Consider the following 25009-nt stretch of genomic DNA (forward strand, 5'->3'; position numbering starts at 1 on the left):
CCGTTCCTCCTCGTGGTGCCCCTGGATAAAGCCTGATGCTGCAGGCCAAACTGAACGCGGACAAATGTAACTCTTTTGTGACAGGCAGAACGGAAGGTGTAATCTTCAAACTTTTATAGATAACAACTACGGGAATGCCTGTCACAAATAAGAATATGATGAAGAAGTAGAATATGATGAAGATAATAGTAAAATAAAAAGAATATGAACAATGTAACCAAAAAAATAATAGGTAGAAGATGAAGAAGAAGATGAATAAGGTGAAGAAGTTGATGTCAAAGAAGCTGATGATGAGGATAATGAAGAAGAAAGTGTGGGAGAAGTAAAAAAGAAGGTGAAGGGCGTGGAAGTAGTGAAACATCAATATCTGACAAAATAAAAAAAAAAATTAACATAGTCAAAATCTTTCTACCGCCGAACGTCATAAAAAACCCCCAAAATCCTGCTATTCTATTACATTGGGCTAAACCTCTGTGCCTTTAATGTCTCCGCCACGTCCCCCAATACATCCTACATTATTCTTAGTTGTTTTCCTTCATGTAGAATGAACCTACAAGTTTATAAAGGGTTTATTTTAATTCCGATATTTTCGTCCCATTGACTTGCATTGGGATCGGGTATCGGTATCGGATTGGATCCGATATTTTGACGGTATCGGCCGATACTTTCCGATACCGATACTTTCCGATATCGGAAAGTATCGCTCAACACTATTTATAACGCAGAGCCGTGAAAATAAAACATCTTTTTTTTCCAACAAAAATGATTTTTAGCCCCCCAAATTTTTATTTTCCTAAGGATAACAAGAGAACTTGGACCCCAGAAGTTGTTGTTCAATTTGTCCCGAGTACGCTGATAACACATATGTTGGGGTAAACCCCTTTTTGGGCGCACGGGAGAGCTCGGAAGGGAAGGAGCACTGTTTTACTTTTTCAACGCAGAATTGGCTGGAATTGAGATTGGACGCCATGTCGCGCTTGGAGAGCCCCTGATGTGCCTGGACAGTGGAAACTCCCCAATTCTACCTGAAACCCTAACCCAAACACACCCCTAACCCTAATCCCAACGGTAACCCTAACCACAACCCTAGCCCTGACACCTAACCCATAATTCTAATCCCAACCCTAATCCAAACCGTAAATGTAATCCAAACCCTAACCCTAACTTTAGCCCCAACCCTAACTTTAGCCCCAACCCTAACTTTACCTCCAACCCTAGCCCTAACCCTACCCCTACCCCTAAACGTGACTGAAATACGTGGCACTGAAATACGTGGCACTGAAATACGTGATACGTGGCACTTAAATACGTGGCACTGAAATACGTGATACGTGGCACTGAAATACGTGGCACTGAAATACGTGGCACTGAAATACGTGGCACTGAAATACGTGATACGTGGCACTGAAATACGTGGCACTGAAATACGTGGCACTGAAATACGTGGCACTGAAATACGTGGCACTGAAATACGTGGCACTTAAATACGTGGCACTGAAATACGTGATACGTGGCACTTAAATACATGGCACTGAAATACGTGATACGTGGCACTGAAATACGTGGCACTGAAATACGTGCAACTGAAATACGTGGTACTAAAATATGTGGCACTGAAATACGTGATACGTGGCACTGAAATACGTGATACGTGGCACTTAAATACGTGGCACTGAAACACGTGGCACTGAAATACGTGATACGTGGCACTGAAATACGTGGCACTGAAATACGTGGCACTGAAATACGTGGCACTGAAATACGTGGCACTATGACTGTCAGAAAATGTTCATTAAACGGTTAGGGGTGAGGTTAGGGGTAGAGTTAGGGTTAGGGTTTGGATGCCTTTATCACCTTGATGGTGGTGGGTGGCTTTTCAGTGTGTTTTCTGTTTTTTTTTCGATAAAAACGCATGCGTTTTTAACGCAAACAAACGCATGTGCTTAAAAACGCAAGAAAATACTGCAGGTTGTATTTCTGAAAATGAACGCATGCAGAAAAAAAACGCATGCGTTTGAAAACGCGACCAAACGCGTACAAAAAACGCATGCGTTTTCAATGTTAAATATAGGGAAAAAACGCATGCGTTTTTTTGTGCAAAAAACGCTTCAGACAAAAACGCAAGTGTGAAACCAGCGACGCTTTTTATAGCAAAAAAGTTTTTGCGTCTCCACATTTTGAGACCTATAATTTTTCCACATTTTGCTTCACAGAGTCATGTGAGGTCTTGTTTTTTGCGGGACGAGTTGACGTTTTTATTGGTAACATTTTCGGACACGTGACCGTTTTTGATCGCTTTTTATTCCGATTTTTGTGAGGCAGAATGACCAAAAACCTGCTATTCATGAATTTCTTTTGGGAAAGGCGTTTATACCGTTCCGCGTTTGGTAAAATTGATAAAGCAGTTTTATTCGACGGGTCAGTACGATTACAGCGATATCTCATTTATATCATTTTTTTATGTTTTGGCGCTTTTATACGATAAAAACTATTTTATAGAAAAAATAATTATTTTAGTATCGCTTTATTCTCAAGACTATAACTTTTTTATTTTTTTGCTGATGATGCCGTATGGCGGCTTGTTTTTTGCGGGACAAGATGACGTTTTCAGCGGTACCATGGATATTTATATCAGTCTTTTTGATCGCGTGTTATTCCACTTTTTGTTCGGCAGTATGATAATAAAGCGTTGTTTTTTGCCTCGTTTTTTTTTTTTTTTCTTACGGTGTTTACTGAAGGGGTTAACTAGTGGGGCAGTTTTATAGGTTGGGTCGTTACGGACGCGGCGATACTAAATATGTGTACTTTTATTGTTTTGTTTTTTTTATTTAGATAAAGAAATGTATTTATGGGAATAATATATATATTTTTTTTATTATTTATTTAGGAATTTTTTTCTTTTTTTTTTACACATGTGGAAAATTTTTTTTTTAACTTTTTTACTTTGTTCCAGGGGGGGACATGACAGATCGATGATCTGATAGTGTGCACAGCACTCTGTCAGATCACCGATCTCACTGACAGGGCTGCAGGCTTACCAGCGTCTGCTCTGAGCAGACACTCGGTAAGCCACCTCCTTCCCTGCAGGACCCGGATGCCGCGGCCATCTTGGATCCGGGACCTGCAGCCAGGAAGGAGGTAGGAGACCCTCGCAGCAACGCGATCACATCGCGTTGCTCCGGGGGTCTCAGGGAAGCCCGCAGGGAGCCCCCTCCCTGCGCGATGCTTCCCTATACCGCCGGTACACTGCGATCATGTTTGATCGCGGTGTGCCGGGGGTTAATGTGCCGGGGGCGGTCCGTGACCGCTCCTGGCACATAGTGCCGGATGTCAGCTGCGATAGGCAGCTGACACCCGGCCGCGATTGGCCGCGCTCCCCCCGTGAACGCGGCCGATCGCGTATGACGTACTATCCCGTCACCGGGAATTAAGTCCCAGGTCACCTTGACGGGATAGTACGTCATATGGGATTAAGGGGTTAATAATGGGTAACAGGGGTACACAGGCAGCATTGGTTTGGACAGCGGAGGACGATTGCTAGGAGTGGCGCAGACAGACTTACTAGGCCTAAAATAAAAAAGTAGGTGCAATGCAGTTAAAAATGGGTAACAGGGGTACACAGGCAGCATTGCTTTGTTCAGCAGAGGACGATTGCTAGGAGTGGCGCAGACAGACTTACTAGGCCTAAAATAAAAAAGTAGGCTCAATGCTGTTAATAATGGGTAACAGGGGTACACAGGCAGCACTGGTTTGGACAGCGGAGGACGATTGCTAGGAGTGGCGCAGACAGACTTACTAGGCCTAAAATAAAAAAGTAGGCTCAATGCTGTTAATAATGGGTAACAGGGGTACACAGGCAGCATTGGTTTGGACAGCGGAGGATGATTGCTAGGAGTGGCGCAGACAGACTTACTAGGCCTAAAATAAAAAAGTAGGCTCAATGCTGTTAATAATGGGTAACAGGGGTACACAGGCAGCATTGGTTTGGACAGCGGAGGACGATTGCTAGGAGTGGCGCAGACAGACTTACTAGGCCTAAAATAAAAAAGTAGGCTCAATGCTGTTAATAATGGGTAACAGGGGTACACAGGCAGCATTGGTTTGGACAGTGGAGGACGATTGCTAGGAGTGGCGCAGACAGACTTACTAGGCCTAAAATAAAAAAGTAGGCTCTATGCAGTTCTAAACTGGTAACAGGAGTAAACTGGCGGCACTGCTTTGTTCGGTGGAGGACAACTGGAATAAGTGGCTGACACAGTACGTTGGCCAAAATAGTAAAGTGGGCTAAATGTCTGCCAAAAAAATGTTCATAAATAAACAGGTGGCAAAGCAACGTACAGGGGTGGGTTCCTCTGCTGAGTACCAGATAGTGGTAGCTCGCGCACAGTATTCACAGGTCTAAATGGAGGGCATGGTCCCTGTATATATTTACTATCATCTATCAATTTGTATTGGCAGTGCCATTGAAGGATTTAACAGCACCGACTAAACAGCGGTGGAGCACTGTTTGAGCTGGGGGGGAACACTCTCTCGTGGGCGGCGGTACTGGCCCAGGGCCCCTCATATTACGACGGTGTGTCTGACGTTGGGTGTGCACCCCCACCGCCAGAGACACTTAATTGTACTATGAGGGACCCTGTGCCAGTGCCGTCGGCCAAAAGTGGGCACACCCACCTGTCCAGGTGCTTGCGCCAAGTGGTAACCACGGGCCCGTGGGGGGAGTCAGCCCATTTAGGGAGGTGTTAAAAATGGAGGAATTGGAGCAGTCAGTAAGAGGAGTCCAAAAGCAAGACCTTTTTAAAGGAAAGCTACGTGTGAGCAGGGGAAGGTGGGGCAAAAGAATTTGAAATCCATGATTGGTTCATTTTAATGAAGGTTAGATCATCAACATTTTGGGTAGCCAGACGTGTCCTTTTTTCGGTCAGTATTGAACCAGCAGCACTGAAGACTCTTTCTGATAGCACACTGGCAGCAGGGCAAGCAAGCTCCTGTAATGCATATTCTGCCAATTCAGGCCAGGTGTCTAGTTTAGATGCCCAGTAATCAAAGGGGAATGACCTGTGAGGGAGAACATCGATAAGGGAGGAAAAGTAGTTTGTAACCATACTGGATAAATGCTGTCTCCTGTCACTTTGAATCGATGCAGCTGTCCCTGTCGTGTCAGCAGTCATTGAAAAATCACTCCACAACCTTGTCATAAAACCCCTATGTCCAATGCCACTTCGGATTTCTGCACCGCTAGCACCTCTGCCATGTTGCCCCCTACGGCTCGTGTGAGAACCATCACCGCTGCTGTGTGCTGGGAATGCCAGAACCAAACGGTCTACAAGAGTTGCTTGTTTGGTAGCCAATATTTGCTCTAGGTTCTCACGTGGCATGATATTTTGCAATTTCCCTTTGTAGCGTGGATCCAGTAGGCAGGACAACCAGTAATCGTTATCGGTCATCATTTTAAAAATGCGGGGGTCCCTTTTTAGGATACGCAAGGCATACTCAGCCATGTGGGCCAATGTTCCAGGTGTCAATTCACTGCTTCTGCTGGGTTGAGGAGCACTTTCTTGCAAATCTACATCACAAGTGTCCCGCAAGAAACCTGTACCAGACCTTGCAACGCCACCAGTTTCTATTGCCCCCTGAGAAGCTCCCTCCTCCCATACATATTCATCCCCATCATCCTCCTCCTCATCCTCTTCGTCCACCACCTCGTCCTGGACAGTTCCCTGACCAGACAATGGCTGACTGTCATCAAGACTTCCCTCCTCCTCGGCTGCAGACGCCTGCTCCTTAATGTGCGTCAAACTTTGCATCAGCAGACGCATAAGTGGGATGCTCATGCTTATGATGATGTCGTCTGCACTTACCAGCCGTGTGCATTCCTCAAAACACTGAAGGACTTGAGGTCTTGGAGCTTGGACCACTGCACACCAGACAACTCCATGTCTGCCATCCAACTGCCTGCCCGTGTATGCGTATCCTCCCACAAATAAATGACAGCACGCCTCTGTTCACACAGCCTCTGAACCATGTGCAGTGTGGAGTTCCACCTTGTTGCAACATCTATAATTAGGCGGTGCTGTGGAAGATTTAGCGATCGCTGATGGTTCAGCATACGGCTGGAGTGTACGGCGGCGACCGGCAGATGTGCGAACAAAGTTTTCGGATCTTCAGGAGCAGGGCTGGTAACTCCGGATAATTATTCAGGAAGCACTGCACCACCAGGTTCAAAGTGTGAGCCAAGCAAGGTATGTGTTTAAGTTGTGAAAGGGCTATGGCAACCATAAAATTCCTTCCGTTATCACTGACTACCTTGCCTGCCTCAAGATGTACACTGCCCAGCCATGACTAAGTTTCTTGCTGCAAGAACTCGGCCAGTACTTCCGCGGTGTGTCTGTTGTCGCCCAAACACTTCATTTCCAAAACAGCCTGCTGACGCTTCCCACTAGCTGTTCCATAATGAGACACCTCGTGTGCAACACTGGCAGCTGCGGATGGAGTTGCCAGGCGACTGCGCTCTGTGGACGAGCTGTCGCTTCTGGAGGAGGAGGAGGAGGAGGAGGAGGGGTGTCGAACGCCTACTGCCAACTGTTTCCTAGACCGTGGGCTAGGCAGAACTGTCCCACTGTGGCTGTCCCCTGTGGACCCTGCATCCACCACATTAACCCAGTGCGGCGTGATGGACACGTAACGTCCCTGGCCATGCCTACTGGTCCATGCATCTGTGGTGAGGTGCACCTTTCCACTGACAGACTGCCTCAGTGCATGGACAATGCGGTCTTTGACATGCTGGTGGAGGGCTGGGATGGCTTTTCTCGCAAAGAAGTGGCGACTGGGTAGGTCATAGCGTGGTACTGCGTAGGCCATCAGGTCTTTGAAAGCTTTGCTTTCGACCAGCCGGTAGGGCATCATCTCTAACAAGATTAATCTGGCAATGTGGGCGTTCAAACCCTGTATACGCGGATGGGAGGATGAGTACTTTCTTTTCGTCACGAGAGTCTCTTCTAGGGTGAACTGCAGATGGTGGAACTAGCAGTGGTGTTGGTGGTGGACATGGCGGATTGAGAGACAGTTGGTGATGTTGGCCTACATACAGTGCTTCCTACCAATAACCTTCTGATTCCCTGCCTGCTTTGGCCTTGCGACGATCTCTCCACATTTGCTGCTGGTGGTGTCCGAACCGGCGGGCTTACAGTGAGGGAAGCAATGTAGCGTTGCTGACTACCTTCATTCTGACCTGGTGCACCAACGGTACAGGACGTTTGGTAGTTAGTCCAGGCTTGCAAGTGCATGCTGGTTAAATGTCTACGCATGCACGTTGTATTTAAATTCAGAAGATTCTTCCCTCTGCTAAAGGTCTTTGAGCATTTCTTACAGATCACTTTAGACTGATCATTGGGATCTTGGTCAAAAAAATGCCACACTGCACTCTTCCTACTATGGAATTCCTTTTCAGGCATTGCACGCTGTGCAACTTTCAGTGGTTGGCCACGCTGTCCTAAAACTGTTTTTGTCAGACGTTTTGGGCCTGATACGGGCCTGGCTGATGACAGCTGTTGCGATGTAGATTGGTGTTGCTGCGGATAACCCTCCTCCGCTTGTGAGCTAGTGACAGCGGCACCCTCTTCCCTCAATGGCTGCCAATCTGGGTCAAGAACTGGGTCATCTATCACCTCCTCCTCCACAATGTCATGTGCACCTTCCTCAGTGACACCGTGTAAGGTGCTATAGTGTAGCGCCCCCACTGCCGCAGGGCCGAGGGGTACCCGGTACCGGGCCTCTGAGTCTCTGCTCTGGGGTTGTCACGGTGGCTAGGCCCGGTCCGTGACCCTGCTGAGGGGCATACAATAAAAGATGTGGAGGTATGGGATGATAATTTTATGGTGCGGTGTAGTGCCGGTCGCAGTAAATAACGAGGACACCAGGTTGCAGTCTCTTTACCTCTTTACTGAAGGCTTCTGGGTCCTCAGTCCGGAATACGGTTAACAGGGCTGCGCAAGTCCGGCCGGTCCAATGGCACCTCCAGAGTTCCCTTCGCAGGTGGAAATCTGTGCCTACCTGCTAGCGCTTGTGTGTTGTGGTCCTTCCCTGCTGTGCTTACGGGATTGTACCCCACAACTGTTGTGTCTGTTTGTCGTGTTCCCTCACAACTCGATTCTGATGTTCTTCTACGTCCCCCTGATCTTACGGTTAGGATGCACCCTTATGACGGGGAGGCTCGGAGGTTCTTCCTGGGCTCTATCGTCACACCTCTCCTGTTGTTACCCCCCTGTGTCTTCCTGGGTCTGTGTGAGACAGCCCGCCTGTGACTGACTGTCCTGCCGTAGGTTTGAAGTTTCGCTTGGAGCTCTATACATCCTCGGCGTTCCGGCCACCGGTTATGCGCCTCAATAGGATGTTGCCTCGATCTTACAGCACGACTCCTACTGGTATTCTCCTAGTTGCGTTGATCTCGTTTCTCACTCAGCACAATAAATCTCGCTTCTTGTCCTTTCTTGAGGTACCGCCGCTATATCGTGCAGGCGCGGTCCCGTAACGTTCTCTCTGGTTGCTAGGCCTCTGTCAGGATCCCACCCCTGACAGGGACCCCTCCGAATCTTCCCCTACAACACCCTCTGCCACAAGGTGTTGCCTGGTTCCAACCCAGTCAGCTTTCTGTCTAACTTCCTGCCTAACCCCCAGTTTTACCAGACTGTGAGGAGTGGCCTAATAAATAGAACCCTTAGCTCCCCCTGGAGGCCAGACTGTGAAATGTATTGGTGTCTGTGATACCTAATCAGATGAACTCCTTCAGTGCCATCAGACGTACCGTAGCCCCCCTTAGCGGCGGAGCCACAGTACTGCAACGACCAGGACTCTGGGGCGCTGCAATAGCGTTCGGGACAGGGCACCATAGTCTCATCAGGGTCAGATTCTGGATCAGGAAACTGCGAGGTCAATGTAGTGATCTGAGTCAATGGAACAGCATCATAATCTAGCTGTGGCTGTGCATCAGTGCACTCCATGTCCGATTCTTCTTGTAAGGGGCAGTGTACAATTTCCCTTTCTAACCCTGGCAAGGTATGTGTACAGAGCTCCATGGAGTAACCTGTAGTGTCGCCTGACGCATCCTTCACTTTTGGTTTGGGAGAAGGACACAAGGAAATGTCTTTATCCGGACCGGAAGCATCCACTGACGACTGGCTGCTCTTAGATTTTGAACTTTGGGAAGAGGAGGCAAAAGAGCTAGAGTCAGCAAGGAAAGACAAAACTTTTTCCTGCTGCTACGGCTTTAAAAGCTGTTTTCCTACTCCCAGGTAAGGGAGCCTTCGAGGCCTTGTGTAGCCAGACGATGACGCAGGCTCAACACCTCCAGCCTTAGGTGCTACTGTGCTTTTGCCACTACCACCAGATGCAGCACCACCAGCACCATCAGTACCAGCTGGCAACCCCCGCCCACTGCCTCTTCCACCAGACTTCCTCATTTTTTGGGGGGAGACACTGAACCACAACTCTGTCCCAGTGGTATAACACAACACTATGAACGTGGCAGAAAGTGGCTGCCTGATATATGACACAATAGCACTGCAGAATATAAACTGTGTGAGAATTACAATCTCACTTTTGGGGGGAGACACTGAACCACAACTCTGTCCCAGTGGTATAACACAACACTATGAATGTGGCAGAAAGTGGCTGTAATTATTATAAAAAAAAAAAAAAAAATTACTGCAATAACAAGCTTCCTACAATGATCTTAGGACAAGTATGGCAGCAATAAAAAGGACTGCTGAACAAAAAAATTGGTAGACAAATAAACAAGACAGGTAACTGTGCAGAAAGGAGCAACAGAATTTTTGCTTTGAAAAAATCAGTTGGTTTGCACAGCACCGTGCACACAGCTATGCAGCTGCTGCACTAAAATACAACCTCCACTGTCCCTGCACAAAAAGGTGGTGTGGGCAGGGCCGGACTGAGCATCGGGCACTTCTGGCAAATGCCAGAAGGGCTGGTGCCGGTAGTGGGCCGCTCGATCTCCGCATGCTCCGCCATTGTCAGCACAGCAATCATGCAGTATTCTGCAGATTTTTCACCTGTTCTGTCGGCGTGCTAGACAAGGAGGACGTGGGCGGTCTTCCCTTCAGATCACGTGCTGCAGTGATGTAGTTGAGGAGGCGGGGCTAGAGAAGTGCAGCACACAGCTCCTCGGCCCTGTCTCTTCAATTTCGTCACTGCAGCACGTGATCTGGAGGGAAGACCGCACACATTCTCCTTGTCTAGCATGGCAGCAAAGCAGGAAAACTTGAACTCACGCTGCAGAGAGAACCAGACCCAGAATTCACTTGCAAATTTCAGGCAAGCATAAAAATAAACATGATATCAAATAAAAGCACTGTACAGCTCCTGTGGTGAACTCTAACTCCCAGCATGGAGCTTCAGGACATGCTGGGAATTATAGTTCTCAAAAACATACTAGTGACATAACATCACGGTCATCACCACTTGAAATAAATAGCACTTATGGGGTCTTAAAGGGCACCTTTCTGCTTATATAGGCTGCCTGATCCACGGACAGCGTGTAATGGACACTGGCTGCATGATTTCAGCCACATATGTTTTTCCCTGAAATGCTACTGTGTTTCAGGGAAAAAAAATACCTTAAAGAGAACCTGTCACCAGTTTTGGCTGATATATGTAATGGCCATCACCTTTCAGGGCTGATATACAGCATTGTATCTGTATATCTGCCCCGAACTCGCCCTGTAAGAGAAGAAAAATAACTTTTATTATACTCACCTGCGGGGTGGTCTGGTTCGATGGGTGTCGCGCTTCTTGGTCCGGTGCCTCCCTTCTTCTTGCGATGCCGCCCTCCTGCTTGATTCGTGTGGATGACACGTTTCCTTGGCATCGCGCTCCTGCACAGGCGTACTTCTCTGTCCTGTTGAGGGCAGATCAAATTCCTGCACTGCGCAGGCGTTGGGCCTCTCTGACCTTTCCCCGTACCTGCGCAGTGCAGAAATTTGATCTGCCCTCAACAGGACAGAGAAGTACGCCTGTGCAGGAGCGCGATGCCAAGGAAACGTGTCATCCACACGAATCAAGCAGGAGGGCGGCATCGCAAGATGGGAGGCGCCCAACCAAGAAGAGCGTGTGACACATACTGCAATATAATGCATTAATCAAGTAATTACTGATTTTTTAAGCTTTAAATATGTGCAAAGATAATAGGCCTCCACACGTCCTGGTGTTTCCGGTACTGGAAAAATCAGTACAGGTGAGATCCATGGTCCATGTCCACATGCCTTCCATGTGTGCTATCCGTGCGCTGCTAGTGTGCTCTCTGTGTGACATGTATGACATGAAATGCAGCAAAGAAATTAAAGAGTTAAATAGATACTGTTTTTTCTTTTTTTTACATATTAAATTAAAAAAGATGGAGGGTCCCCCTACTTTTTAAAACCAGCACAGATAAAGCTGGGCGCTTCTATTATCAGGCTGGGACAGTCCAGTGTTATTGGCTGTCCCAGCCAAAAAATAGAAGCCCATAGCTGCCCCAGAATTGGCACATCACATCAGATATGCCAATTCTGGTGCTTTACCCAGTCATATTGGTGCGGTGGCAATTGGGGTAATATATAGGTTTTATGACAGCTGTGATTTGTCAAAAGTCACCTCTGCCATCAAGTTCAAGGGTTAGTAATGGAGAGGTCAGTCAGAGACTCCCATTACTAACCCTGTAAATAAAAATCATTAAACACACACAGTAAAGTCCCTAATTTTAAAATGAAAACCTAGACAACATCTTTCACCTATTATTTCTCAAAAAAACATCGCCACAGGTCCGTTGTAATCCACATTGATATCTCGCGTCGATCCCCGACGCTGTTACATCCAGAGGCTGTGATGAGCAGTGACATCAGTAAGGTTACCGCAGTTCACAGCTGGTTGCTCACACGCTGTCATCTACGGATCACACAGAGGTTAGGCCGGCCTCACACTAGCGAGTTTTACGGACGTATGAGCGCATAAACTACGTCCGTAAAACTCGCAAAATAAACGGCACAATTATTCTCAATGGGGCTGCTCCTATTAGCCGTATATTACGGTTCAGTATTATACGGCTTTCTACGGCCGTACAAAATCGCAGCATGCTGCGTTTGTCACCGTATTGCGCAAAAAAATCGCCAATGAAAGTCTATGGGGGCGAGAAAAATACGGATTCCACACTGACCAGCAGTGTGACTTGCGAGAAATACGCAGCGGTGTTAGTGAAAAGTCGGTAATTCAATTGCCGGCTTTTCATTTCTCCTGCACAAACCCGACAGGATATGAGACATGGATTACATACAGTAAACCATCTCATATCCCCTTTTTTTTTGCATATTCCACACTACTAATGTTAGTAGTGTGTATGTGCAAAATTTCAGCGCTGTAGCTGCTGAAATAAAGGGTTAAATGGCGGAAAAAATTGGCGTGGGCTCCCGCGCAATTTTCGCTGCCAGAATGGTAAAGCCAGTGACTGAGGGCAGATATTAATAGCCAGGAGAGGGTCCATGGTTATTGGCCCCCCCGTGGCTAAAAACACCTGCCCCCAGCCACCCCAGAAAAGGCACATCTGGAAGATGCGCCTATTCTGGCACTTGGCCACTCTCTTCCCACTCCCTGTAGAGGTGGGATATGGGGTAATGAAGGGTTAATGCCACCTTGCTATTGGAAGGTGACATTAAGCCAGATTAATAATGGAGAGGTGTCAATTATGACACCTATCCATTATTAATCCAATTGTTGGAAAGGGTTAAAAAAACACACACACATGATTTAAAAGTATTTTAATGAAATAAACACAGCGGTTGTTGTAATAATTTATTGTTCTCTCAATCCATCAGGAACACCCTCGCTTGGAAAAATAATAAACGCACAAGATACATACCTTCTGGTGAACCGTCACGTCCCACGAGGTAATCCATCTGAAGGGGTTAACTAATATTACAGGCAGGAGCCCTGCTAAATGCAGCTGTGCTCCGTGCCTGTAATCCCCGGCGAATGAATGAAATGTAGGTCATTGACCTACATTTCTTTCAGTCGCGGTGAGGCGCCCTCTGGTGGATGTTCTCATGAACTGCAGCCTGGGAACTTTTTCCCACGCTCCAGGTCATATGAGGACATCCACCAGGGGGCGCATCACCGCGACTGAAGGAAATGTAGGTCAATGACCTACGTTTCATTCATTCGCCGGGGATTACAGGCACGGAGCACAGCTGCATTTAGCAGGGCTCCTGCCTGTAATATTAGTTAACCCCTTCAGATGGATTACTTCGTGGGACGAGACGGTTCACCAGAAGGTATGTATCTTGTGCGTTTATTATTTTTCCAAGCGAGGGTGTTCCTGATGGATTGAGAGAACAATAAATTATTACAACAACCGCTGTGTTTATTTCATTAAAATACTTTTAAATCATGTGTGTGTGTGTTTTTTAACCCTTTCCAACAATTGGATTAATAATGGATAGGTGACATAATTGACGCCTCTCCATTATTAATCTGGCTTAATATCACCTTCCAATAGCAAGGTGGCATTAACCCTTCATTACCCCATATCCCACCGCTACAGGGAGTGGGAAGAGAGTGGCCAAGTGCCAGAATAGGCGCATCTTCCAGATGTGCCTTTTCTGGGGTGGCTGGGGGCAGATGTTTTTAGCCACGGGGGGGCCAATAACCATGGACCCTCTCTAGGCTATTAATATCTGCCCTCAGTCACTGGCTTTACCACTCTGGCGGAGAAAATTGCGCGGGAGCCCACGCCAATTTTTTCCGCCATTTAACCCTTTATTTCAGCAGCTACAGCGCTGAAATTTTGCACATACACACTACTAACATTAGTAGTGTGGAATATGCAAAAAAAAGGGGATATGAGATGGGTTACTGTATGTAAACCATGTCTCATATCCTGTCGGGTTTGTGCAGGAGAAATGAGAAGCCGGCAATTGAATTACCGGCTTTTAACACATATCGCGCTGAATGAAATCTAAATACAGAATATATATATATGTGTCTCAATGACATATATATATATATATATACTGTATATATGTTTTCCCGAACATTTGAGCACATAAATCCATTAGATGTCGGTTTTGCAAGCCTGCGCGAAAATCTCGCAGTACGGATGCCATACGGATTACATACGGAGGATGCCATGCGCAAAATACGCTGCCACACCCTGACTACGGATCAATATTTTGGGAACATTTCTCCGTATTACGGCCGTAGTACGGACGTATAATACGTGGCGTATTGTCTTACGCCCAGTGTGAGGCCGGCCTTACCGTGAGAATCGCCAGCTCTGACCTGTGATAACCTTACTGACGTCACCGCTTGTTACTGCCGCTGGTTCTCACATTACTGTATGTTCCAGCAGCCGTGGTGAGCGGTAATGTTACTGATGTCACTGCTCCTCACATCCTCCAGATGCAGCAGAGTTGAGGATCATTGTGAGACATCAATGCGGATTACAACGGACCTGCAGAAGTGTTTTTGGGAAAATAAATAGGTGAAAGAGGGTGGGTTTTTATTTTAAAATAAAGGATTTTTCTGTGTGTGTTTTAAAGATTTTAATTTACAGGGTTAGTAACCATGGGGGGGGGGGGGGGGAGTCTGACTAACACCTCTCCATTACTAGCCTCAGGGCTTGATGGCATATGTGATTTTCGAAAAAACACAGCGGTCATCAACACCATATATTAACCAGATTGCCACCACAGCAGGGCATCAGGATGAGCTGCGTAAACTGCCAGAATTGGCGAATTTAATGTCATGCGCCAATTCTGTGGAGGCTGTGGGCTTCTATTTTTTGGCTCAGGATGGGCCGTCCCAGAGAAGCCCACAGACACTGTCTGTTTAATCTGCAGTGGTTTTAAAATATAGGGAGGAGATATTTAATTATTTATTTAATGCACGCTGTTCCCAGGTGCTGGGTGCTGACTACAACTGTCATCATCATTGCCTGGGCTCACTGATCGCAAGGAGACCAGGTAAGGATGATGACAGTTGCAGTTAGCACCCGACGCCTGGGAATAGCACTAACTCTACTGCTTTTCCCAGCCACCAGAGCATTTAATTCTGGTATGTGTAATGGTTTTTAGGGTTGATGTCAGCTGTGTAATGTCCGCTGCCATCAATCCCTGGTGTAAGTAATGGAGAGGTGTCTTTCAGACATCCCCACTACTAGCCCAGACCTGGCGAGATCCAGCGACTCTGAAGAGCGGTGACGGTGGTAACAATACCGCTCTTCACAGTCGCCGAGCTCAGCGCAAGACCCGGAATATCTGAAGAGCGGTGACGTTACTGATGTCACTTCTCTTCAGAGTCACCGGGTCTCGTGCTGCGCAGCGGAACGAAAAGTGGCTGCAGGCAAAGTTTATGGAGCATCAGAATGAGGTTCCACAATCCCTTCGTTATCTACGAGATCCAGTTATGTAGGTAAACTAGCGGCTTTTCTTGGTACTGCAACTAAAAGCAATAAATAGGACCGAGCTGTAATGCTGGATACAGCTGTGATTATATGTTATATAGTCGTGTTACACTCCCCTCACTTCTTGTAACCTACAAGCGTACAAAGATATTATACAGTTACCATGTGACGAGTGGGCCTGTGTACCTTCAAATGCCAGGGCTGAATTTTAGTCCCAGTCCGGCCCTGGGTGTGGGACAGTGAAAATCGCTCCAGCACAAGCGTTTTGGGGGTTTATATTTCCTCCCTAACTCTGTCCCTACTTCTGACTAACTGCAGCAACCTCTCCCTATGATCAGATCGGCAGAAGTAAGATGGCGGTCGGCGTGCACGCCCCTTTATAGCCCCTGTGACGCCGCAGACAGCAAGCCAATCACTGCCATGCCCTTGTCTAAGATGGTGGGGACCGAGACCTATGTCATCACGCTGCCCACACTCTGCGTCCTCCTTCATTGGATGAAAAACGGCGGTAACAGCGTCATACGAAACGCGACTTTGGCGCTCTGATCGCTGACCGCATGGCCGATCCCACACTAGGATCGGTTCGGGTTTCATGAAACCTGACTTTGCCTAAAAGTTGGCGATTTATGAAAATGACCGATCCGTTTCGCTCAACGCTAGTTACTACTAATTACCAGAGTTCAGAGAATAACCAGGTTGATGTTCAGAAATAAGACACCAGAGGGAGACTGAAACACATTGTTGCAGGTTCCCAAATAAGGATTCATGATCATGATATGTGGGAAAAAGGGGTAAAGAAGGTACCAGGGAAAGATATAATGGAAATACAGGCAGAACATGTCACCAACCAAAAACCATGCAAGAGGCTAAACGGATTGTTGAAGGAAAAAGCAAAGTGGTGTTGCTCAAGGAGGAAATGGTAGCAGCCAGTGATGAGCAGATGTGTTCTGAAACGGGGTTATCCAACCATACTCGGGTGCTATCTGAGTATCTTAGGCGTGCTCTAATAATATGTTTGAGTTCCTGCAGCTGCATGTTTTGCGGCTGTTAAATAGTCGCAACACATGCGGGGATAGCCTAACAAACATACAGTCCTCACATGTGTTGCGGCTGTCTAGCAGCCAGAATCATGCAGGAACAGGGACTCAAACAGATTATTCGAGTATGCCCAAGATAGTCGCATAATACCCGAGCATGCTCGGATAACACATTACCCGAGCACATTCACCCATCACAAGCAGCAGCCTAAAGAAGTGTGCATAAAGAGTCCCAGACAACGCCAATTTAAAAAGCTTAGTATGATTGCTGTTTCATGTGTTTGTTGTGGGTGTGAACAATGGCGTATCTAGGGGGGGGCAGCCGGGGAGAGAATCCTGACAGTGTGCAGGGTGCACTGTGAGAAGTCAGAAGTCTGCAGTCACAAAGAATGACTGCAGACTCAATACAAACCTGGACATCCCCTTTAATGCTCCTAACATAAATAAAAACATGAGAATTAGTCAGTATCTCAAATAACATTTACATCCAGGTACCTTATAGATGACATCGCCTCTGGAGTCATTCTCCTTTTCTTCATCTTGTCCAGACCCCATGATGTTTTCTCATCCACAGCCGTCTCTTCAGACCTCCATCTTCTCCGCTCTTTTGCAGAAAATCTCCACATGATGCCCTTAAAGATACAAGTGTCATTATAATGCTCCAGAATGAAAAATTGCCCCTCACTATATTGTCTGCATAAAATATGACCCCCACACTGTCCCTCTTATGGTACATGCTCTTCACACTGACCTCTCCTTTCCATACCGGCCCCCTCTTCACACTGTCCTCTCACACTGTGTCCCCACTATAGGGCTCAGTCTCTATACTGTGCTCTCTCATCACACTCCCCCTCCTTGTATATTGTCCCCTCCTGGCTGTGCCCTTACACTGTCCCCCCATGCTACGCATGCGCACATCCCAACACCCTCACTCCTCGTACTCTGGAAGCCCCCCCCCTACTTTACGTAGGGAATATAGAGGGGGTCACATGGCCACACAGCATCTAAATATGATTGGCTAACACAGGTTACTAGCCAGAATAGTAATTTGGGTTATTTATATTAAGTTTTTGGATTGGTAAATCCAGCTCCTATCATCTTTTTTGGCGGTCATTTAACGGCTGACAATTGGCTGTCAGTGCGTTGCTGTACGGTCGCTGGGTTATTTATGGCCAGGTTCTGGCAAGTTTCGGTCATTCTGAGGCGACATTCAAGAAAAGAAGACCTCACGCCATCATATGGATAATCTATTACAGCAAGTGCTTGCCAGGGCAGCTGAGGATGATGGTGCTGCCTGGCTGATGTCCTGCCTCGCTTCAAAGCCTGTGGCTGCAGCGCCGGAGGGCGTTCGTGAGCAATCGGATCCCAGCTCATTACCTCAGCCCATACCTTTACCTCCATTGTCTCCCCTGATCCACCGCGGCAGCGCAAGGAAAAGGAAACCCAGAGCAGCGTATTCCCCATCGCAGTCTTCTCCAGCACCCAGGCATCCTCCGATGGAGAACATCAGGAAGTCCCGCCTCACCACGGCAAGAAGATCCCGAAGTCCATCTCGCGTTCCTCAGAGACGTCGCGACGAGTCACCGCCTTCGTCATCAGGCGCCGCCAGCAAAACCGGAAGCAGTCGCGGCCGGAGGACCCAGGCGGCGAGAGCGCCAATTTCAAATGCCGGTTCCCCTCTATCAGCGGCTGCGGACTTCTCCTTCCCAGCCGCTTCCAGGATGTCTTCAGCGCGTACCCAGGACCCGGATTGCGTGCCTGCCTTATCCACACAGCTGCGCTCGCCTAACTTGGAGGGCTTGAGCGCAGGCTGTGCAACGGAGACGCCATCGGATGTCAGGAGCACTGGAAGGGGTGAGATTGCGGACCCTCAGTTATCTTTAATTAATTGTGATATTAAACGCATGGTTCAGAATGCTCTTTCTGAAGCCCTGGGCGGCTCTTTAATTGCTAGTCCACATTCTACCCCTCATATAGATTTAACTGCTTCTGTCCCTAAGAATGTTTTTAAAGAGGCGTTAACATGCGAGCTTTCTCCATTAGGATTCCACTTGAGCTCCTCCACCAAGGAGCTTATTTGGAATAATCAGTACGTGGACTTATTCTCTTTACTTCCTCGTAGGGAACAGCCGAGTAGGTTTGATAAAAAAGATGAGAAGCCTGATTCAGAAGATGCTAAACGTACTTTTAAGTCTTTCAACAATTGGCTTCAGGCTTTCGCTATTTACTCGGCTGTCCTTGGAGAGAAGTCACCTCACTTATGTAGTCAATTGTTCCCCTTCTTCACCCGAATGTATCAATACGTTGAATTTTTTTGTTAATCTATGTAGTCATTTTGGTGTGCCTCTTGCTCAAGAAAAGACTGTTTTGCCCACTACAACAATTGAATTTTTGGGTGTCATTTTGGACTCCTCGACTATGGAGTGTAGACTTCCTGCTGATAAAATTTCCAAATTGCGTTCTGCTTTACTTAAATTTATTTCCAAGCCAAAAGCTACACTTAAAGAGTTGCAATCTTTATTGGGCCTGTTAAATTTTGCGAGTAGAATTATTCCAATTGGTAGAGCATTTTCCCGCCGCCTTTATGACGCCACAAGAGGTATTTCTGGTCCTAATTCTCATGTGAGAATCGTCTCGTTTTAAAAGAGGACGCCAGGGTCTGGCTGTCTTTTCTCTCTGAATTTAACGGTATATCGTGTTGGCAGACGCCCTTCATTTCTGCAGATTCCTTACCTTTAGTGTTTTCGGTTCATGCCTCTGCTGGCTGCAGTATGTTATTTTCCTCTCATTGGTTAGCTCAAGAATGGCCACTTACTTGGGTCTCTGCGGGTGTTACCAGCAATATGATGGTCTTGGAACTTTTTTCTATTTTTTTAGGCATCTCCATTTGGGGTCCTCTTTTACAAAATTCCAGAATTGTCCTTCTGTCTCTCGACCCTGGCGTGATTTTCTCGATTAATACCTTATCATCCAGAAACAAATGGGCAGCGAGCATCTTGAGACATCTGGTTCTGGCTTGCCTTAGGCAGAACATTTGGCTTAAAGCAAGCTCAGGTAGAAGTAGATTTCATGCCGCACCTGATGCCCTATGTGCTCGTCATTGGTCGAATTTTCGTTCACAGGTTCCAGAAGCGGATACAGAAGAAACCCCTTGCCCGACTTTAATCTGGGAAGTGATTTCGGTTTGATCCCGCATTATATTAAAGAGTCATTGTCTGGTAGATCATGGGCCAGCTATTCGGCCGCATGGCTAGCTTGGCTGAATTTTTGCAGATTGCACTCTTTTAACCCTAGAGCAGCAGATGCCATTAATAGTTTAAAATTTTCTGAGTCATTAGTTTCTCAAGGTCTAGCCTATTCTGCAGTGTCTAAAAATTTAGCGGGGGTGTCATTTTTTCTTAAGCTTCTCGGTGAATCACCACTAACCTCATTTTTCCCAGTTAAACAATTCTTAAAAGGCCTTAGGAAATGCACTTTTCAACCTGATACCAGACGGCCTATTTCTTTGCCTCTGCTTAAAGATTTGTGTTCGGCTTTGGGCCAGGTTTGTTTAAATTCTGATGAAGTGTTATTGTTCCACACAGCTTTTTGTTTGGCATTTTTTGGGGCACTTAGAGTAGGCGAATTAGTTTCTGCCAATAAGTCTCATCCGTCTGGTCTTAGGTTGTCCGATTTGAAGTTATTTGATGGTTTTTTCACACTGTTTATTTGGAGATCTAAGACTGACCAGCTATCTAGAGGAACAACTATTAAAATCGTATCTTTTCCGGATCCATTCATCTGCCCTGTTGTGCGTATTGGGCTTTGGTTACGCACTAGAGCACTTACGGAGGGACCGTTGTTTATTCATAAAGACGGTTCACCTGCTACAGTTTTCCAATTTAACTTTATTTTGAAAAAATGCCTAAAAGCCATCGGCAAGGATCATCTCAAAATTTCTTCTCACTCATTTCGGATTGGTGCTGCAACTGAAGCCTCTAGGGCTGGCCTCTGTGATTCTCAAATTAAACGAATTGGGAGATGGGAATCGGGGAGGTTTAAGCTTTATGTACGTCACAATTTATATGACTACTAATTTTTGATTTATTTTCAGGTCCGGTAATAGTTTGGATAATCGGTCATTCTTTTATTTTCTGGGCACAAAGACGAGCTTCCCAAAGATGTTACACGGAGAATTTGTCCTTCGACCCGGCATTGGTCCAAATTTTTTGGCATGGTGTCCGTGGACTGAGTTGGTATAATTTAAAATTTGAATTTCAATACTGTATTGATTTATTTCCTTTTCCGGATCTAGTAATCTTCCATTTAGGTGGCAATGATCTTGGAAAATACAGAACCCTGGATTTGCTCGCTCTAATGCGAACTGATTTGGCTAAGCTTAAACAATCCTTTCCTTTTCCGGGCTTTGTTTTTTCCGAGATCATACCTAGGTTATTATGGCAATCTCCGGAATCCAGGTTTATGGATAAGATTCGTAAACGGGTGAACAAAGGCATGGAAATTTTTTTTCCCTTAATTAATGGCTTTTCTTACAGGCACATTGATCTCGAGGGTTTTTTACCTGGTCTTTTTAGACAAGACTCAGTTCATTTGTCTAACATTGGTTTTGATATTTTTAATATTGATATGCAAAACATAGTGGAAAAATGGCTGTGTGGTGTGGGGGGGGGGGGCCTCTCCTCTGTGAGTCAAGGCTTTTGGGAAAATCGCCCAGTTTTTTCTGGGTGGATGGTTTTGTGGTTTATGGAAGATTGGTCAATTTAATGGATTATTTATTTGGTTTGTTTGTTATGAATTTTATAGTTACCCAAAATAAACATCACGGCCTTATTTTTCCACTATGAAAACCTTGTCGTGTCTTTATTTATTTATTGAATGAATGATGCTTGTGTTGCCATGGAAGCCCCCCCCCTACTTTACGTAGGGAATATAGGGGGGGGTCACATGGCCACACAGCATCTAAATATGATTGGCTAACACAGGTTACTAGCCAGAATAGTAATTTGGGTTATTTATATTAAGTTTTTGGATTGGTAAATCCAGCTCCTATCATCTTTTTTGGCGGTCATTTAACTGCTGACAATTGGCTGTCAGTGCGTTGCTGTACGGTCGCTGGGTTATTTATGGCCAGGTTCTGGCAAGTTTCGGTCATTCTGAGGCGACATTCAAGAAAAGAAGACCCCACCCTCCCTCCCTTGAAAATGTACTTTGTCGTGATGTTTATGTTGTGGGAAAATCGCCCAGTTTTTTTCTGGGTGGATGGTTTTGTGGTTTATGGAAGATTGGTCAATTTAATGGATTATTTATTTGGTTTGTTTGTTATGAATTTTATAGTTACCCAAAATAAACATCACGGCCTTATTTTTCCACTATGAAAACCTTGTCGTGTCTTTATTTATTTATTGAATGAATGATGCTTGTGTTGCCATGTCCACATACGTTTTTCACATCGCTACTCATACTGTGTCTGCATTCATTCCCGTTTGCTCCCCAAACTGTCTGCACCCATCCCCCATACTGTTTCCTCATATATGCCCCCCATTCCCCGGTATTGTTTCCTCATACATGCCCCCCATCTACCCCTTTGCTCTTTATTTTGTGTCCTGAAATCTCTGCCACACATTAAATCCCCCCATCCCCACTCCAAATATCACCCCACACATTAAATCCCCCATTCCATCACAAATCTCCCCCCCACACACATTCAATCCCCCATCTCCACTCCAATTCTCCCCACACACAATAAATCCCCCTATCTCCACTCACATTAAATCTCCCCCCACAATAAATCCCCCCATCCCCACTCACATTAAATCTCCCCCCCACAATAAATCCCCCCATCTCCACTCATATTAAATATCCCCCATCCAATAATAAATCCCCCCATCCCCACTCACATTAAATCTCCCCACAATAGCAGAGGCACCGATAGGGCTAAGATTGAGATGACGTCAGCGGATATAGCAGGATCCGGAAGTCACATTACTGTGGAAGTAGGAGGGACTGAAGGATGAATCAGTGGAGGCTTCCATGGTAAACTGCACTGTAAAATGGGATTGAATGAGAAACAAAGGAATCACATAAATAATTGAATGTAAATAGCAATGGAAAAAAGAAGCAGACGTGTAGAGAGTAATACAAAAGAAAAAAGGAAGGAACAAAAGGGAAAATGAGAGAAAAAGGGGTAGAAAGATGGGAATAATGGATGGGAATGGAAAAATAAAGGAAAGAATATAAATAAACAAATTGGCAATGTGTACGATATAAAACATTGGTATATACAAACTGTACCTCAAAGGATAAAATGTCATATGGAGTGCCACATTATATCCCTTGGCTGTGCCTTGTGTCTGTAAGTAAAAGGTATCTCTGAAAAGAAAAACGTTTTCAGTTAGAACAAGTTTTAAGAGATCCATGTTGAAGGTGGTTACCCTAGATTCAGTACCCGATTGGGATTATTGGACTGCTTTAATGCCGTTGTGGTGTAATATGGAGTTATAGGTTGTTTTCAGATATACCTTTTATTTTCAGACACAAGGCATTTCCATGGGACCTAATGTAAGAGGGTGGTGCTGTTATGGATAATAGAAACACGCTGTCACTTTAAGAGGCTGCATCCCCTTGTCTTATATGATGGTATGTTCTGCTGTTCTCCCCTACTCTTGTGTTTGCTTTGGACTGGTCGGGGCTGTGTGGAGGAGGTGGAGCTGAGCAACGAGGAAAAAGAAGTGTTTTGAGAGGGAAACTGAGAGAACTGTGAGCTGTTCTGCCTGCAAGGAAGAATCTTTGGCTGCAAGAAAGACTACACAGCTTGAGACGAACTGCGATTGTTAAATAGACTTTCCCGGTTACAGCGAAGGGTGGCTGTTCTGCGCTGGTTGGTGTAGCCACGAAGATACTGAAAAGGGGACTTATGGTTTCCAGGAGCAAAGGAAAGACCACGCTTTACAGAGCCGACAGGAATCCGTGTGCACCACCGTTTAGGACTTCGGGGGCCCCCTGGGACTGGACTTGTGTCCCCAACATCACCGTGAGTCTGTTCCTGTCTGGTGCACCAGTTAGGGCCTAGTACAGGCTTCAGTAGTTAGAGCACGGTAGCCGTGCGGCCTGCGTAGTAAAGGCCAGGGAGATTATATGCAGAGTAGCAACGATATATGTTTTATTGTGTAAAGTTGCTTGTGAGATAGATTCTGAGTTTGCAATTGCTTAAGCACTGTGCTATTTACAGACAAATTGACTCATGTGCATTATCTTTTGTTATTGTAAACCCCTGTTTGCACCTTCCTTGTCCTTTCCATTTCCTGTTTCCCAATAAATCTATCCTTTGTTGTTTGCACCTCATCTTCTGTACAGTAGTCTTCCTGCACCGTGGTGGTCCCCCGGCCATCGCTTCAAGTGGCGCTGTGAGCAGGGTGAACCTGCGCGGGGAAACCCCAGACTTTAATAAGTTCAAGCCCCCGATGGTTGTGGCCCAGTCAAGAAGGGAGGCCTGCGCCTTACCTCGGTCCCTGGGAAGAACCAATGAAGAATGGGGGCACATTCAGGATGAAGACGAAGGGCTGAGACAGATGAAATGGTGGGTAACGCAAAAGCGGAAGCCTGTCAAACAAGAGAGAGATAATCTGGACTCTGAAACGAGGAGTGTGTTGCACCAGTGGAATAGACTGGAAGTGCGAGAGTCAGTACTATATCATAAGAAGCAACAGCCAAAAGATATGGAAGTAAGGTGGCAAGTGGTCATCCCAGGAAGAATGGCTCAAGAAATAGCTAAAGAAGCCCATGAATTCGGAGCGCACTTTGGCTCCACAAAGACCTACCAATGGTTGCAGCTGCATGTCTATTGTCCTCGGTTGGAGCTTGTGGTGGAAGAGGTTTGCCGGCAGTGTCGAGTATGTGACTTCATTAAGAGTACTGAACAGAGGGCACCCATCCAGACCATACAAACGAAGGAGCCATTGGAAGTCTTGATGATTGACTATCTCCTCGTGGGACACTCGGTCCGGGGGCCGCAATATTGTTTGGTGATGACCGACCATTTTTCTAAGTTCGCAGTAGTAACTCCTACTAGAGACCAGACTGCGGAATCGGCGGCGCGAGCCATCTGCCAAGACTTCATCCGGGTGTATGGGTGCCCAAAGCGCATTCACTCCGACCAAGGCGCGTGTTTCCAAGGCAAGGTGATGGAAGAATTGTATCGCATGTATGGCATCGAGCGGTCCCGGACCACCCCTTATCATCCTCAAGGCAATGGAGCTTGCGAACGCTTTAACAGAACCTTGCTTCAGATGCTGAGAACATTGGAGGAGGATAAGAAGGTGCGTTGGCCAGACTATCTGCCGGAATTGGTCTGGACCTACAACAATCGGGTCCACTCCACCACGGGTTATACCCCCTATCTACTGTTGTTTGGAAGAGCTGGACGAGAGATCATTGAGCTGAATCTGGAACAGCCAGAGGAGCTGATGGAGCGAAATGTCACCTCATGGGTGAAAGAGCATCGGCAACGTTTGCAAACGATACGGCGGTT

Source organism: Ranitomeya variabilis, chromosome 4, assembly GCF_051348905.1.
Source record: "Ranitomeya variabilis isolate aRanVar5 chromosome 4, aRanVar5.hap1, whole genome shotgun sequence".
Lineage (NCBI taxonomy): Eukaryota > Metazoa > Chordata > Amphibia > Anura > Dendrobatidae > Ranitomeya > Ranitomeya variabilis.